This window comes from Pipistrellus hanaki, assembly GCF_964339955.1.
Source record: "Pipistrellus hanaki genome assembly, chromosome: 1".
In the NCBI taxonomy this organism is placed as follows: domain Eukaryota; kingdom Metazoa; phylum Chordata; class Mammalia; order Chiroptera; family Vespertilionidae; genus Pipistrellus; species Pipistrellus hanaki.
This window is the reverse complement of record NC_140503.1, coordinates 99,903,561-99,919,203: the sequence shown is the minus strand read 5'-3', so window position 1 is coordinate 99,919,203 and position 15,643 is coordinate 99,903,561.

The following is a 15,643-nucleotide window of genomic DNA, read 5'->3' as shown; positions in this document are numbered from 1 at the left end:
AGAGAAGCTACTGCCACCTGAGGAGTAGCCCCTGCACAGCTTAACATCTAGATCATTTGGTGAGACCAAAAATGGGTAAACAAAGACGCCACCAAAGGAAAGAAAAGGAGGAAAAGACAGAAAAACGGCTAAGTGGCACAGAGGCATTCAATGTGAGAAAAATAATTCAGAATAAGGGTCATAGAGTTCAAAATCGGATGGAATAAAAAAATTAACACCTTATGCAAGAGTCAAGAAGAAATGAATGAAAAAATCAACTTATGTAAGAATCAAGAAGAAATGAAGAGTGATATAGATGCAATAAAAAAAAATTAAAAAAAAAAACACCATGGAAAGCTTCAACAGTAGACTAGGAGAAGCAGAGGACTGAATTAGTGAACTAGAAGACAGGGAAGCAAAACACAGCCTAACTGAATTGCAATTGGATGGGAAAAAAGACAGGAGAAGAGCCTAAGGGAGCTATGGGACAACATGAAACAAAGCAACAAAGAATAATAGGGGTGCCAGAACAACAGGAAGAACAAGTGTTAAAACTATTTGAAGAAATAATGTCAGAAAATTTCCCTGGTGTAGCAAAGAAAAAGGTCATGCAAGCTCAAAGAGTCCCAAACAGGATGTACCTGAATAGATCCACACCAAGACACATCATAATTACTATGGCAAATATTCAGGACAAAGAGAGAATCTTAAAGGCATCAAGAGAGAGACAGAAAGTTACATACAAGGAACCCCCATTAGATTATCAAATGATTTCTCAACAGAAACACATCAAGCCAGAAAAAAAATGGAAAGAAATCTACAAAGTGATGCAAAACAAGGAACTAAATCCAAGAATATTTTATCCAGCAAGGTTATCATTCAAAATTGAAGGACAAATAAGGAGCTTCACAGACAAAAAAAAAAAAAAAAAAAAAAAAAAAAAAAAAAATGCTAAGGGAGTTTATCACTACCAAGGCAGCAATGCAAGAAATGCTAAAGGGACTGGTGTAAAAAGAAAAGGTAAGAAGGAACATAGTCTCAAAAAATAAAAATGGCTACAAATATGTACCTTTCAATAATAACCTTAAATGTACTCGGACTAAATGCTCCACTCAAAAGACATCGAGTGGCTGAATGGATAAAAAAAACATGACCCATATATATGTTGTCTACAAGAGACCCACCTCAGAAAAAAAGGACTCATACAGATTGAAAGTGAAGGAATGGAAAAACATCTTTCAGGCAAATGGAAATGAAAAAAAAGCTGGAATAGCAGTACTTATTTCTGACAAAATAGACCTCAAAGTAAAGGCCTTAACAAAAGATAAAGAAGGCCACTTCGTAATAATAAAAGGATGATACAACAAGAAGATATAATCCTGATAACATATATGCACCCAATGTAGGAGCACCCAAATACATAAAAAATATACTGGAAGATATCAAGGGAGAAATCGACAACAATACAATCATAGTAAGAGACTTTAATACACCACTGACATCACTGAATAAATCAACTAAACAAAAAATCAGCAAAGAAACAGCAATTCTAAATGACTCACTAGATCAGATGGACTTAACTGACATCTTCAGAGCATTTCACCCGAAAGCCACGGAATATACATTCTTCTCAAGTGCACATGAGACATTTTCAAAAATAGACTACCCAATAGGGCCACAAACAAAGTCTCCCCAAATTCAAAAAGATTGAAATCATATCAAGCATTTACTCAGACTACAATGGCATAATATTAGAAATAAACTATAATAAAAACATTCCAAAAATTTTCAACACTTCGAAGCTGAATAGCATGCTATTAAACTGATTTGGTTAACAATGAGATCAAAGAAGAAATTGAAAAATTTCTGGAGATTAATGATAATAAAAACACAACAATACAAATACTATGGAACACAATGAAAGCAGTCCTGAGAGGAAAATTTATAGCTCTACAGGCCTACCTCAAAAAACAAGAAAAAGGGTTGATAAATAATCTAACTCAGCAACTCAAAGAATTAGAAAGAGAGCAAGAAGAAAATGACACAGTGAGTAGAAGGAAGGAAATAATAAAGATCAGAGCAGAAATGAATGACATAGAGACAAAAACAAAAACAAAAAAACAAACAAAAAAAAAGATCAATAAAACCAAGAGCTGGTTCTATGAAAGGATAAACAAGATTGATGAACTGCTAGCCAGGCTAACCAAAAAGCAAAGAGAGAGGCCCCAAATAAACAAAATCAGAAATGAAAGAGGTGAAATAACAACAGACCCTGCTGAAATACAAAGGATTATTAAAAAATACTATGAAAAACTCTATTCTAACAAACTAGACAAGCTGGAGAAAATGAACACATTCCTAGTAAAATACAACCTTCTAAAACTTAATCAAGATACTAAAAATCTCAATAAGCAGATAACTATGGATGAAATTAAAGCAGTCATCAAAAAGATCCCAGCAAACTAAAGCCCGGGGCCATACGGCTTCACAGGGGATTTTAACCAAACAGTCAAGGAAGAACTAAAACCTATCCTACTTAAACTATTCCAAAAAAAAAATTCAAGAGAAAGGAACACTTCCAAGCTCCTTCTATGAAGCCAGCATCACCCTAATACCAAAACCAGATAAAGATAACACAATGAAAGATATAATCCTGATAACATATATGCACCCAATGTAGGAGCACCCAAATACATAATACATAAAAATACATAAAAAAAATATACTGGAAGATATCCCTCATGAACATACATGTCAAAATCCTCAAAAAAATTCTAGCAAATCTGATCCAGAAGTACGTCAGAAAGATCATACACCATGACCAAGTAGGATTTATCCCAGGTATACAAAGATGGTACAATATTTGCAAATCAATAAATCTGATATATCACATAAACAAATTGAAAGATAAAAATCACAGTTATATATATTGATTCAGAAAAAAGCATTTGACAAAATTCAGCACCCTTTCTTGATAAAAACTCTCAGCAAGGTAGTAAGAGAAGGGTCATACCTCAACATAATAAAAGCCATATATGACAAACCCACAGCCAACATCATACTCAATGGGCAAACACTAAAACCATTTCCTCTAAGAACAGGAACAAGACAGGGATGCCCATTCTCATCACTCCTGCTTAACATAGTGCTGGAAGTACTAGTCATAGCAATCAGACAAGAAAAAGAAATAAAGGGCATCCGAATTGGAAAAGAAGAAGTAAAACTATCCTTATTTGCAGATGACATGATACCGTACATAGGAAACTCTAAAGACTCCCTCAAAAAATTATTAGAATTAATAAATGAATTTGGGAGAGTAGCAGGATACAAAATAAATGCCAAGAAATCTATGGCATGTTTATACACCAATAATGAACTTAAAGAAAGAGAGACTATAAAAGAAATCCCATTTACCATCACACCAAAAAATTAAGATACCTAGGAATAAACTTAACTAAGGAGGTAAAAGACCTATACACGGAACACTTTACAATACTGAAAAAATAGAGGAAAATGTAAAAAGAACATACCATGTTCATGGATTGACAGAATCAACATCATCAAAATGTCCATACTACCCAAAGCAATCTATAGATTCAATGCACTTCCCATTAAAATATCAGCAGCATATTTCACAGACCTAGAACAAACTTTCCAAAAATTCATCTGGAACAAAAAAAAAAAAAAAAAAAAAAAAAAAAAAAAAAAAAAAAGACCCCGAATAGCTACCGCAATCCTGAGAAAGAAAAACAAAGTAGGATGGATCACAATACCAGATATCAATCTATATTACAAAGCCATTGTTCTCAAAATTGCCTGGTATTGGCACAAGAACAGACATATAGATCAATAGAATAGAATAGAATAGAATAGAATAGAATAGAATAGAATACCCAGAAATTGATCCAAATCACTATGCTCAATTAATATTTGACAAAGGAGGCATGAACATACAATGAAGTCCAGACAGTTTCTTCAATAAATGGTGTTGGGAAAATTGGACAGATAAATGCAAAAAAAAAAAATGAAACTAGATCACCAACTTACACCATACACAAAAATAAACTCAAAATCAAGGACTTAAACATAAGAAGGGAAACCATAAAAATACTAGAGGAATGTATAGGCAGAAAAATCTCAGACATATGATGCAAGAACTTCAGCAGTGATACTGCTCCTAGGGCAATGGGAGCTAAAGAAAAAAATTTAAAAATGGGACTACATCAAAATAAAAAAGCTTTTGCACAAGAAAGGAAACCATCAATAAAACAACAAGAAAGCCCACAACTTATTTGCCATGATATCAACAATAAGGATTTAATCTCCAACATTTACAGGGAACTCATGCAGCTCAATAAAAAGAAGATAAACTACCCAATAAAAAGATGGGAAACTGATCTAAATAGACACTTTTTGAAAGAAGACAGAAGGAAGGCCAAGAGATATATGAAAACCTGCTCAAAATCTCTAATCATCAGAAAGATGCAAATCAAAACAAATGCGATACCATCTTACACCTGTCAGAATGACTATTATCCACAAGTCAACAAATAACATGTGCTGGCAAGAATGCAGAGAAAAAGGAACCCTCATGCACTGCTGGTGGGAATTCAGACTGGTGAAACCACTTTGGAGAACAGTATGGAGTTTCCTCAAAAAACTAAAAATGGAACTCCCATTTGACCCAGTTATCCCACTTCTAGGAATATATCCCAAGAAACTAGAAACATCAATCAAAAAGGATATATGCACTCCTATGTTCATAGCAGCACAATTCACCATAGCTAAGATTTAGAAACCGCCTAAGTGCTCATCTGCAGATAAGTGGATTAAAAACCAGTGGTATATCTACACAATGGAATACTACGCTGTGGTACCCTCTCTCTCTCTCTCTCTCTCTCTCTCTCTCTCTCTCTCTATATATATATATATATATATATATATATATATATATATATATATATTCAATGCACTTCCCATATATATATATATATATATATATATATATATATATATATATATATATATATATATATAGAGAGAGAGAGAGAGAGAGAGAGAGAGAGGGAAATGCCAATCAGAACGTATAACCTCAGGGAATAAATTGAGTTAACCAGAAACTCAAGAATGCTTGAGAACGCCTTTCTAGCCGTACTAGCAATCATATGTACGGTAATATTACCTGGGGCAAATGGGGAAGTATTTTGTACTTATGCTCCTGACACTTCACAGGTAAGACCCCTTACATGGGCTGATCCCCCACCTAATGTAGTCACCAATAATAACAAACACCTTGGTCATCCAGGAGAACCATGGGAGGGGCAAGAAAATGTAATTACACAGGGGTCTCCACCCAGCTTCCCTTTTGTATGACACAAAATCAAAATACTGCCCCTTTGTGTGTAAAATTAAAGAGCAGTTTCTGGCTTGTGTTGACCAGAAGGAGAGGGCCAGAAAATGTAACTAAGACCTGACCATAGAAAAAGAAATTGACAGCCAGTATGAAATTGAATTGCCATAGCCTAGAACAAAAAATATCCTTACATGATATTATTCTACAGTCATTAAAATTTTCCCCAGATTTGTGTTATCCCAATTACTTATAATAGTACCTCGAACCCTTGGGGATCAATAAAAAATCATCTTTTTGGTGCTTGGAGACAAAGGTAACACAGCTCTTAATAGTCTAAAATTACAAAAGCATAATATGCAATTATCCCAAGCAAACTTACAAACCAATTCTTTGAATGTCTGGCAGCAATTTAAAAATGACATGAAAGGATTTAATATCCTCCATTGTTTAGAGGGCCTCCTTGAAAGGCACCTGAGCATTCTATATTGGCCCCTCTTGTTCTTTTGGCCAAGAGGGACCCCTTTTTCACAATCCAATTGCCCACAGCTGTTGCCTGAGCTTTCTGTTCATGTCCAGGTTGAAGCCTTGTGATGACCGGTACCATGGATCTGTCTCTCACCTAATGGGGCGATCTGGGCCCTCCCTGGAGAAGAAACCCGGGTTCCCCAAGATATGTGATCAGGGCTGGGGCCCCGCCAGCAGGTGTGGGAATCCTAAGGCAGGAACTGGACGTGGAGGCCATGGGGACATAGGATACCAAGGAGACAGAACTGAACCTCACATCACCCTGTTTGGTCCCAGAGGATGGCTGGTTAGCCGGTGACGGGTAAGATTCCTCAGGAAAGGAACAACCTAAGACAGGCACAGTCGAAGAAGGGCCATCAGGAGAGAACGTGGAGGTCAACTGAGGTGGGGCACAGACCCTCACCCCCTCAACTTTGCAGAGGCCTGAAACCTCACCCCTGCTGAGGGAGTCTCCTGCCCCTATGGCTGCTTAACTTCCCATGCCCAGTTCAAATCAGGACCCAGGTAAAAGACAGAGACTTGGCTGACAGCAGCTGCCCTCGCACTACAACAAGACTTGTTTGAGTTATCTTGTAAACATGGTGTGGAGAAGTGGGTTTTTGATATCTAAATCCAGCCTACCACGAGGAATGCTCAGGGCCTACTCAAGAAGGCAAATAATCCTTTCCACTAGTATTTATACAGTAAAATAAGATTGTTATAGAGTAATAAATTTGACAGTAAAATAGTAGACAAGTTTTCAGGCTAATTTAAATTGCTAATTGAAATAAGTGAATATCGACTTGGGAAACCAAGATGGCGGCATAGGTAAATGCCTAACTGCAGCCTCGTATAACAATTTCAAAAAATACAACTAAAATACAAAATGGACATTATCCAGAACTACAGAAAAGTTGACTGACTGGAAATTATACAACTAGAAGGAAAGAGAAAACCAGAAGGAAAATCAGAGGTGCTATAAAAGCCTAAGGTACGAAGACAGGATGTGCGCATGGGAAGAGGACTGAGTTGGAGAGGAGAGAGAGGCTGAGTGCCTGGCTGGCGTTCCCTAGCAGGAAGGAGATAAAAGCTCCAGTCTGTGCTGAACCCCAGTTCCGACTGCACTGAACCCCAATCCTGGGCGAGACCCTTGGAACCCAGGCTCAGACAGAGGGAATCTAGACTGTAAGGCGGAAACTCAGGGGAGCAGCGAAAGAAAGAGTTTCGGAGGTGTGCACATTGCGTGCAGACGATGGACTGTTGACTGTGCCACTGGATTGCCCTAGTGGGAAAGAGACAAAAGCTCTGGATTACACTGAACCCCACTTCCAACCCCACTTCCAACTGCACTGAACCCCAGTTCTAGGCTCATTGGGGGAGAGATTAGACTATCTGGTAGCAGGCAAAACTCAAGGGCACCTTTCTCTTAGAGGTGCTTGCAGCGAGTACCAAAGCACTGAGTACCAAAGGACACTGAGGAACATTGAGACTCAGGAACCTCATAAGGTGGGGCAGACGGGAAACCAAGGCTGTAGGCTCCACCCTGAAACTCCACTCCATCCAAGCTGAGCACAGAGGCTCTTGAATAAGGCTGTCTCCCAGCATAGACACAGCTGATCCTCACAGACAATTGGCCTGGAGGTCAGTTCCTCCCAGTGATACCAACAACAATCAAATCTTAACTGCAATAACTTAACTACTTAACTATACACAGTCCACAAAGGGGTGCACCAAGAGTGTCCACCTCAGATTACTGGGAGGCTGACTCACTGAACCATATAGGACACCTTAAAACAAAAAGCCACCCTACCAACTCAAGAAAGTAGCGAAAATGCCGAGACAAGGAAACAGATCACAAACGAAAGAAATGGAGGACAAAAGGCGACTGGATATAGAGTTCAAAATCACGGTTATAAGGTTTTTCAAGAATTTCCTAGAAAAGGCAGATAAAATAAATGAGACCTATGAGGATATGAAAAGGGATCAATTAGAAATAAAGAATACATTGTCTGAAATAAAAAGTATTATACAGAGTCCTAAAAACAGAATGGAAGATCGCAAGAATCAAGTAAAAGATTTGGAACACAAAGAGCCAGAGGACACTCCTCCACAGAAGCAAGAAGACAAGAGAATCCAAAAAGTTGAAGATAGTGTAAGAAACCTCTGGGACAACTTCAAGCGAACCAACATCAAAATTATGGGGTCCCAGAAGAAGAGAGAGAGCAGGATACCAAAAATATATTAAAAGAAATAGTGACAGAAAACTTCCCCCACCTGGGGAAAGAATTAAACTTATAAGTCCAGGAAGCGCACAGAACACCAAACAAAAGGAATCCAAAGAGGACCACACCAAGACACATCATAATTAAAATTCCAAGAGCAAAAGACAAAGAGAGAATATTAAAAGCAGCAAGAGAAAAGCAGGTAGTTACCTATAAAGGAGCACCCATACGATTGTCAGCTGATTTCTCAACAGAAATCATGCAGGCCAGACAGGAATGGCAAGAAATATTCAAGGTGATGAATAGCAAGAATCTACAGCCAAAAATACTCTACCCAGCAAAGCTATCATTCAGAATCGAAGGCCAGATAAAGAGCTTCACAAATAAAATAAAAAAACTAAAGGAGTTTATCACCACCAAACCAGAATTATATAAATTGTTGAAGGGGGTTCTTTAGGATGAGAAAGAAAATAAAGATAAAAACTATGAACAACAAATACATAAATATCAACAAGTGAAAAAGCCAGGGGAATTAAAAAAATCTGATGAACAATATTAACTGGTGAATATAATAGAATCAGAGGTATGGAAGGGGAGTGAACTGATGATTCTGCCCTCAAGTTTCGCCCACTACTAGACAGTCTAGTCTCTTCCCCAATTAACCCGGAACTGGGGTTCTGTGCAGTTGGAAGTGGGGTTCAGTGCAATCCAGAGCTTTTGTCTCCTTCCCGCTAGGGCAATCCAGTGGCACAGTCAACAGTCCGTCCTCTGCATGCAATGTGTGTGACTCTGGGGCTCTGCCTTTCGCTGCTCCCCTGAGTTTCCGCCTTACAGCCCAGATTCCCTCCCGTATGAGCCTGGGTCCCCAGGGTCTGGTCTAGAAGTGGGGTTCAGTGCAGTTGGAGCTGGAGTTCAGCACAGTCTGGAGCTTTTGTATCCTTCCTGCTAGGGCAATCCAGCAGCACATTCAATAGTCAGTCCTCTGTGCGCAATGTGCGCAACTCCTGGGCTCCGCCTTACAGTTAGAATCCTTCTGTATGAGCCTGGGACCCCAGGGTCTTGCCCAGAACTGGGGTTCAGTGCAGTTGGAACTGGGTTCAGCACAGTCTGGAGCTTTTATCTCCTTCCTGCTAGGGAACGCCAACCAGGCACTCAGCTGCCCCTCCTCTCCGGCTCTGTCCTCTCCCCACGTGTGCATCGTGTCTCTGTACCTTAGGCTTTTACAGCTCCTCCGATTTTCCTTCTGGTTTTATTTTTCCTTCTACAATAGTTATAGAATTTCCAGTCAGGCAACTTTCCTATAGTTCTGGATAATGTCCACTTTATATTTTAGTTGTATTTTTTGAAATTGTTGTGTGAGGCTGCAGTTAGGCATTTACCTATGCTGCCATCTTGGTTTCTCTCTCTTATTCAGGTCTTTGTTAAAGATTGTCATATCAAAGAAACTGCAATTTCAAGTTTACTCACAGGAAAAAAATTGTAACTTGGAAATTTCAAAATAGTAAATCTAACCCAGAATCATAATTTCCCGAGGGAAAAATGTTCTCTGGGCTTACCTTTACAGCATTCTTAGTTCTGTATACATCCACATTATTCAAAAAGAGAACACACATTCTTATTATATTGCATTTGGAAATGGACTCAGTCACCCATGTTCTCCAAAAGGGTCAAATGTCAATTATCAAAATTTGTCAATTTTGTTGATCTTTTCTGATGATCATAATTTTTTTAAATTCTCCATTCCATTTATCTCTGCTCTCATCTTTATTATTTTCTTCTTTCTGCTAGCCTTTCTTAGTTTGTTTTTGTTTTCCTAATTTCTTAAGGAGAATGTTTGGGTTACTGATTAAGATCTTTTCATAAACATAGGAACATATTGCTATGTATTTCCCTCTGAAAACTACTTTTATTGCATCCCACAAATTCATTATGATATATTGTGTTTTTGTTTCCATTCATCTCAGTTTACTTTCTAATAGTCCTTGTGATTTCCTTTTTGACCCATTTTTTAAGTTGTTAATTTCCATATATTTGTACATTTTCTACATTTTATTTTGTTATTGATTACTAATTTTATTAGATGGTGGTCATAGAACATACTTTGTATGATTTCAATCTTTTTAAATTTATTGAGACTTGTTTTGTGGCCTAACACATGGTCTAATGTTACATGTGAACTTGAGAAGAATATGTATTTTGCTGTTATTAGGTGGAGTGTTCTAGATGCCTGTTAGATGCTCATAAGTTTATATTGTTGTTCAAATTTTCTTTTCCTTGCTAATTCTCTATCCAATTGTTCTATCCATTATTAAAAGTGGAATATTGAAGTCTACAACTATTATTGTTGAATTGTTCATTTCTCCCTTCCCTTATGCCAGGCTGGCTTTATTAATTTGGGGGCTCTGTTGTTAGAAGTATATATGTTTATAATTGTTAAATCTTCTTGATGGATTGACTCTTTTATTATCTTAACATACCATTTGTCTTCAGTGACAATTTTGTCTTAAGTCTACTTTGTCTGATAATTAGCATAACCAGTTCAGCTCTGTTTTGGCTAATGTTTGTATGACATATCTTTTCACATTCTTTCAACTTATTTGTGCCTTTGAATACAAAGTATGTCTCTTATAGACAATATATAGTTGGATTATATTATTTTCTATATTATTACTAGAAGCCCAGTTCACAAAATTCATGCACGGGGGTCTCTCAGCCCAACCTGCACCCTCTATAATCCAGGAACTCTCAGGGGATGTCCTACTGATGGCTTAGGTCCACTCCCCGTGGTTCTCTGCTCTCTGTGGGCCTGGAGGTTTTGCTGCAGTCAAGGAGATGAAGCCCCCATGCCTTGCTCTTTGCTCTCTCTCTGCCATGCACCATGTGAAGGAAGCCCCAATGCCCTGCAGTGTGCTCTGTCTGCCAGGCCTGGAGGCTTTGCTGACACCAACACACTAAGGAAGCCTCCATGCCCTGTAGTCCTGGCTCTGTCTGTGGGGCCTGGGGGTGTTCCCGCTGCCACCTTGCTAAGGAAGCCTCCATACCCTGCTGTCTGGGCTCTGTCTGCCTGGCCTGGGGGTGCTCCTGCTGCTGTTGTGCTAAGGAAGCCTCCATGCCCTGTTGTCCAGGCTCTGACTGCCCTGTCTGGGGTGGATCAAAAACCCCTCTGGAGGCAGATCCAGCCTTGTTACTCCTGAGGACAGGCCGGACACTCCAGCAGCAGAGCTGAGGGGACTGGGCACCACCATCTTGTGGCTATGGGGGCCACTATTTTTGTTGCAGAATGATGGTTAATTTGAATATTACTCTATTATTAGATAGGATTATATTAATACATAATAATGTATTTCTAATATAATATATTTCATCATATGTTATATATTTATATATTAAAACTTTAATTTTATGTATAGTTTTTTACTATTTATATTTATTTTATTTATATAGTTCATTCTACCAACTTCTGTCAATTAATTGGAGTGTTTAACCTATTTGCATTTTAATTACTGATAAGATAGGATTTACATGGGGCATTTTGCTATTTATTTTCAATATGTCTTTATTTTTACCCCTCTGTTTCTCTGTTATTGTGTTAAGTAAATATTTTCTAGCATATTGTTTTCACTCCCTTGTTAAAAGGCATGAATCATAAAAGAAAAATTTGATAAATTGAACCTCATTAAAATAAAAAATGTTTATATGCAAATGCTAATATGCAAATAGACTGAATGTTGGAACAATCAGTTGCTATGATGTGCACTGACCACCAAGAGGAATAAGCAGAACGTGGCGGGCATTGGCCTGGATGGTGGAGCAGGTAAGTGGGGACACAAGACCAAGGTGGAGTGCCAGTTGCTGTCATCGGGGCGAGGCTTGGGTGGTTACTGAAAATTCTTTGCTCCCATGCACCACAGTCCCACCTGGCACTCACACCCGCAGCCAGCACCAGAGCTACCGCTCCCCATGCCTAGCGCCAGTCCCAATCACTCAGCGCCATCAGCAGGTGTGAGCAGCATCTTCCAGCCCCAATTGCCCCTGAGGGCTTCTTCACTTCCCCATGCTCCTGAGGGGTGGTCAGGGCAGCAGCCACCACTCACACCCACTGATGACACTGCCTCCACTTGTACCTGCTGATGGTGCAGAGTGATTGGGGCTGGTGCTACCGTGTTTCCCTGAAAATAAGACATCCTCCAAAAATAAGACCTAGTGCATGGAAAGATAAGATATCCCCTGAAAATAAGACCTAGCGCAACTTTGGGAGAAAAAAATTAATATAAGACACTGTCTTATTTTTGGGGAAACAGGGTAGTAGTGGTGTGAGTGGGGTTTCTGCTGTCAGTGTGTAGGAGCAGGTGCAGCAGGAGTGGGGCTGCCAGCAGACAGGGAACCAGGGGCTGCGGCAGGAGTGTCTTGCCCCTTAGCCTACCGCAGCCTCAGGGACCACAGTTCCTTTCAAGGTTCATGAATTCGTGCACTGGGCCCCTAGTATAGATAATAAGAAAACAAATGACCCCATAAACACAAATGGATAAAGATCTGAATAGTCACTTTACCAAAGAACCCAGATAGATAGCCAATAAACACCTGAAAATATGCACAACATCTTTACTCATTATAGAAATGCTCATTAGAACCAAAGTTAACATTGCATATTTTCTTGAATGGTAAAAATAAAAGACAAACAGTATCAAGTGTTACAAGGACATACAATAACTGGAACATTCATGCACTTGTTGGAATGAAGTATTCCAGCTTTGGAAAGTCACCTGGCAGTTTCTTACCAAGTTAAACATGTACTTACCAGATTCCTGAACAATGCTACTTCCGGTACATGATAAATGAAAAATTTACTCAATATAAATGAAAATTCATGAAGACTTGATTATGAATGTTCATAGGAGCTTTATTCTTAATAGCCAAAAGCTGGAAACAGCCCAATTATTCATCAATGGGTGAATGCATAAACAAATTTGGTACATCATACAAGGATACACAAAACAACATGGACATATTTTAAAAGCTTTAGACTAAATCAAAGAAATCAGACACATGAGATGACATTCTGTGTGATTCCATTTATACAAAATGTTTTAAAAGGCAAAACTTGCCCTAACTGGTTTGGCTCATTGGATAAAGCAGACTAAAAGGCCCCAGGTTCAATTCTGGTCAAGGGAATGTACCTTGTTGTGGGCACATCCCCAGTAGGAGATGTGCAGGAGGCAGCTGATTGATGTTTCTCTCTCATCGATGTTTCTAACTCTCTATATTAAAAAAAAATCAATAAAATATATATTTTTTAAAAAGGCAAAACCTCAGGTTCAGAAAGCAGATCACCAGGGTGAGGAGTGGGAGAGGGGAATGGTCTGCAAAGGTATATAAGACAATTTGGAGGATGATGGGAATATTCTATATCTTAATTGTGGGGGAGGTTATAGGACTATGAAAAACTGTCAAAATTCATTGAACTGTACACTAAAAGTGGGTGAATTTTGTTATATATAAATTATATCTTGATAAAGAAAATAGACACTATTAGCAAATAACAATAAAATACAAAATATTAAGACTAATTCTAACAAAATATACAAATGAAGACAATTATAAAACTATATGAAAGATTTGGCAGAGACAGTAAATGTCCAGCAAATATTCCATGTGCTCCCACACACATCGTAGTTTCTTCATTTACAGGTACATCATGGCCAAGTGACAATAGAATATGAGAGGAAGTGAATGTGTCACTGCGGGACAGAGGTCATTCATAACCAGTCATTTTTCACAGTTGTCTCTTCTCCACCCATAGTGATATTAGAGACCAGAGATCCAAGTTGATATCAGTGGATTTTACCTTCATTGTTTTAAACCAATGAAATTTGGGGCTTTTTCTATTGGGTAGCTAGTGCTAATTACCCTGACTAATACACAAGACATTAAAGAAGAACCAGATGCAGGAAGAGTTACACCCTTTTCATCAGTATGAATACGAATTTTAATAATGTTTATATAATTTCAAATCACAAGTTCATCAAGTTCATGCAACAAACTCATTGTACAATGTGTGTGGTAGCACAGACTAGAATGGTCGCGATGTTCCTTAAGAAGAAGATGGTGGAGATCTTGCTCTGATAGATAGCAACATACTTTAAAAAGCTACAGTAATTAAGACAGGGTACTATTTGAACAAGGATAGACATGTTAACAGTACTGAATAGAAAGCCTCAACATAGACCAAGATCTGATATATAAATGACCTTATAAATTAATAGGAATAATGTTGTCCATATGGAATTGAACTATACTTTGAGTTAAAATCAGGTTAAAGACTTAAATATGAAAAACAACACTTTATATTTTTATAAATTAATATAGGAGAATATATTTATAACATCAGAGTAAGAGAGATTTCTTAAACCAACAAAAAAGGCACTAAGAAGTACTAGACATTTTTTTAAATATTGCTAAATTTTACTTCATTAAAATGTAAAAATTCTGTTAATCAAAGAACACCAAAAGAAAAGTGAAAATAAAGCAATAAATGGGGAGAAGATATTTGATGTGTGTGTGTGTGTGTGTGTGTGTGTGTGTAAAACTCCCATGAATCAATAAAAAGGGAACAAAAGGAAATTGGGCAAAATGCATGAAAAAATATTGCTCAAAAGAGGAACACAAATGGCAAATAAATACGCAAAAAGTATTCATCCTTACTAGTAATTAGGGATTTTCCCATTCGGACACAATTAGATATCACCAGATTAGAAAAAATATAAGAAAATCTGATGATCTCAATTATTGGTAAGAATGACTCTCAAACACTGCAGTTGAGAGTGTAGGACTACTTAAAACAGCCAGGCATTATTTTGTAAAGTGAGAATTAATTTATCCTGTGATTCATTTATTCCCTTCCTAGACAAAGAGTTTAGAGATTTTTTTACACATCTTATCAGAAGCTGCAAACAAGAACATTTGTAGTAGCAGTGTTTATAACAGCAAGAACTGAAGCTGATCAAAACATCTATCCCCAGAAAAATGCATAAATGGTGGCATATTCATATACTGAAATGCTATACAGTGAAATATACTGAAATGCTATACAGTAAAAATGAGATAACTATACTCCAGGCACCAACAAGATCTCAAAATTACAATATTGAATGGAAAAAGCAAATTACTACAGAATACATAGAAGATGATACTACTTACATAAAGTTCTAAATCTTACAAATATATTTAGTGGTATATGATCATGGAGGGGGGATGGCTACCTCTGAAGCAGGTGATGAAATGGTGATAATTTGTAAAGAAACTTAAACATTAATAAACTGGACTAAAACTAGTCTGCTTTTTATTATCACGATGCATCAGCAATTCCAAACAATATTATTGAAAAAATTCTCCTCCCCACAAAGTCATCTGCTTCCAATCCCCACCCTGATATAAAACTGAATACATTATTCAGAAATATTTTATTTCTCTAGTAAAAGTATCATGAGGAATAAGGGAATGATAGAACTAAGTTCAGATGAGAGGAGTTCTGGTCAAGACGGTAGGATAATTGGACACTGTGCTCATGTCATCCCGTGACCACACC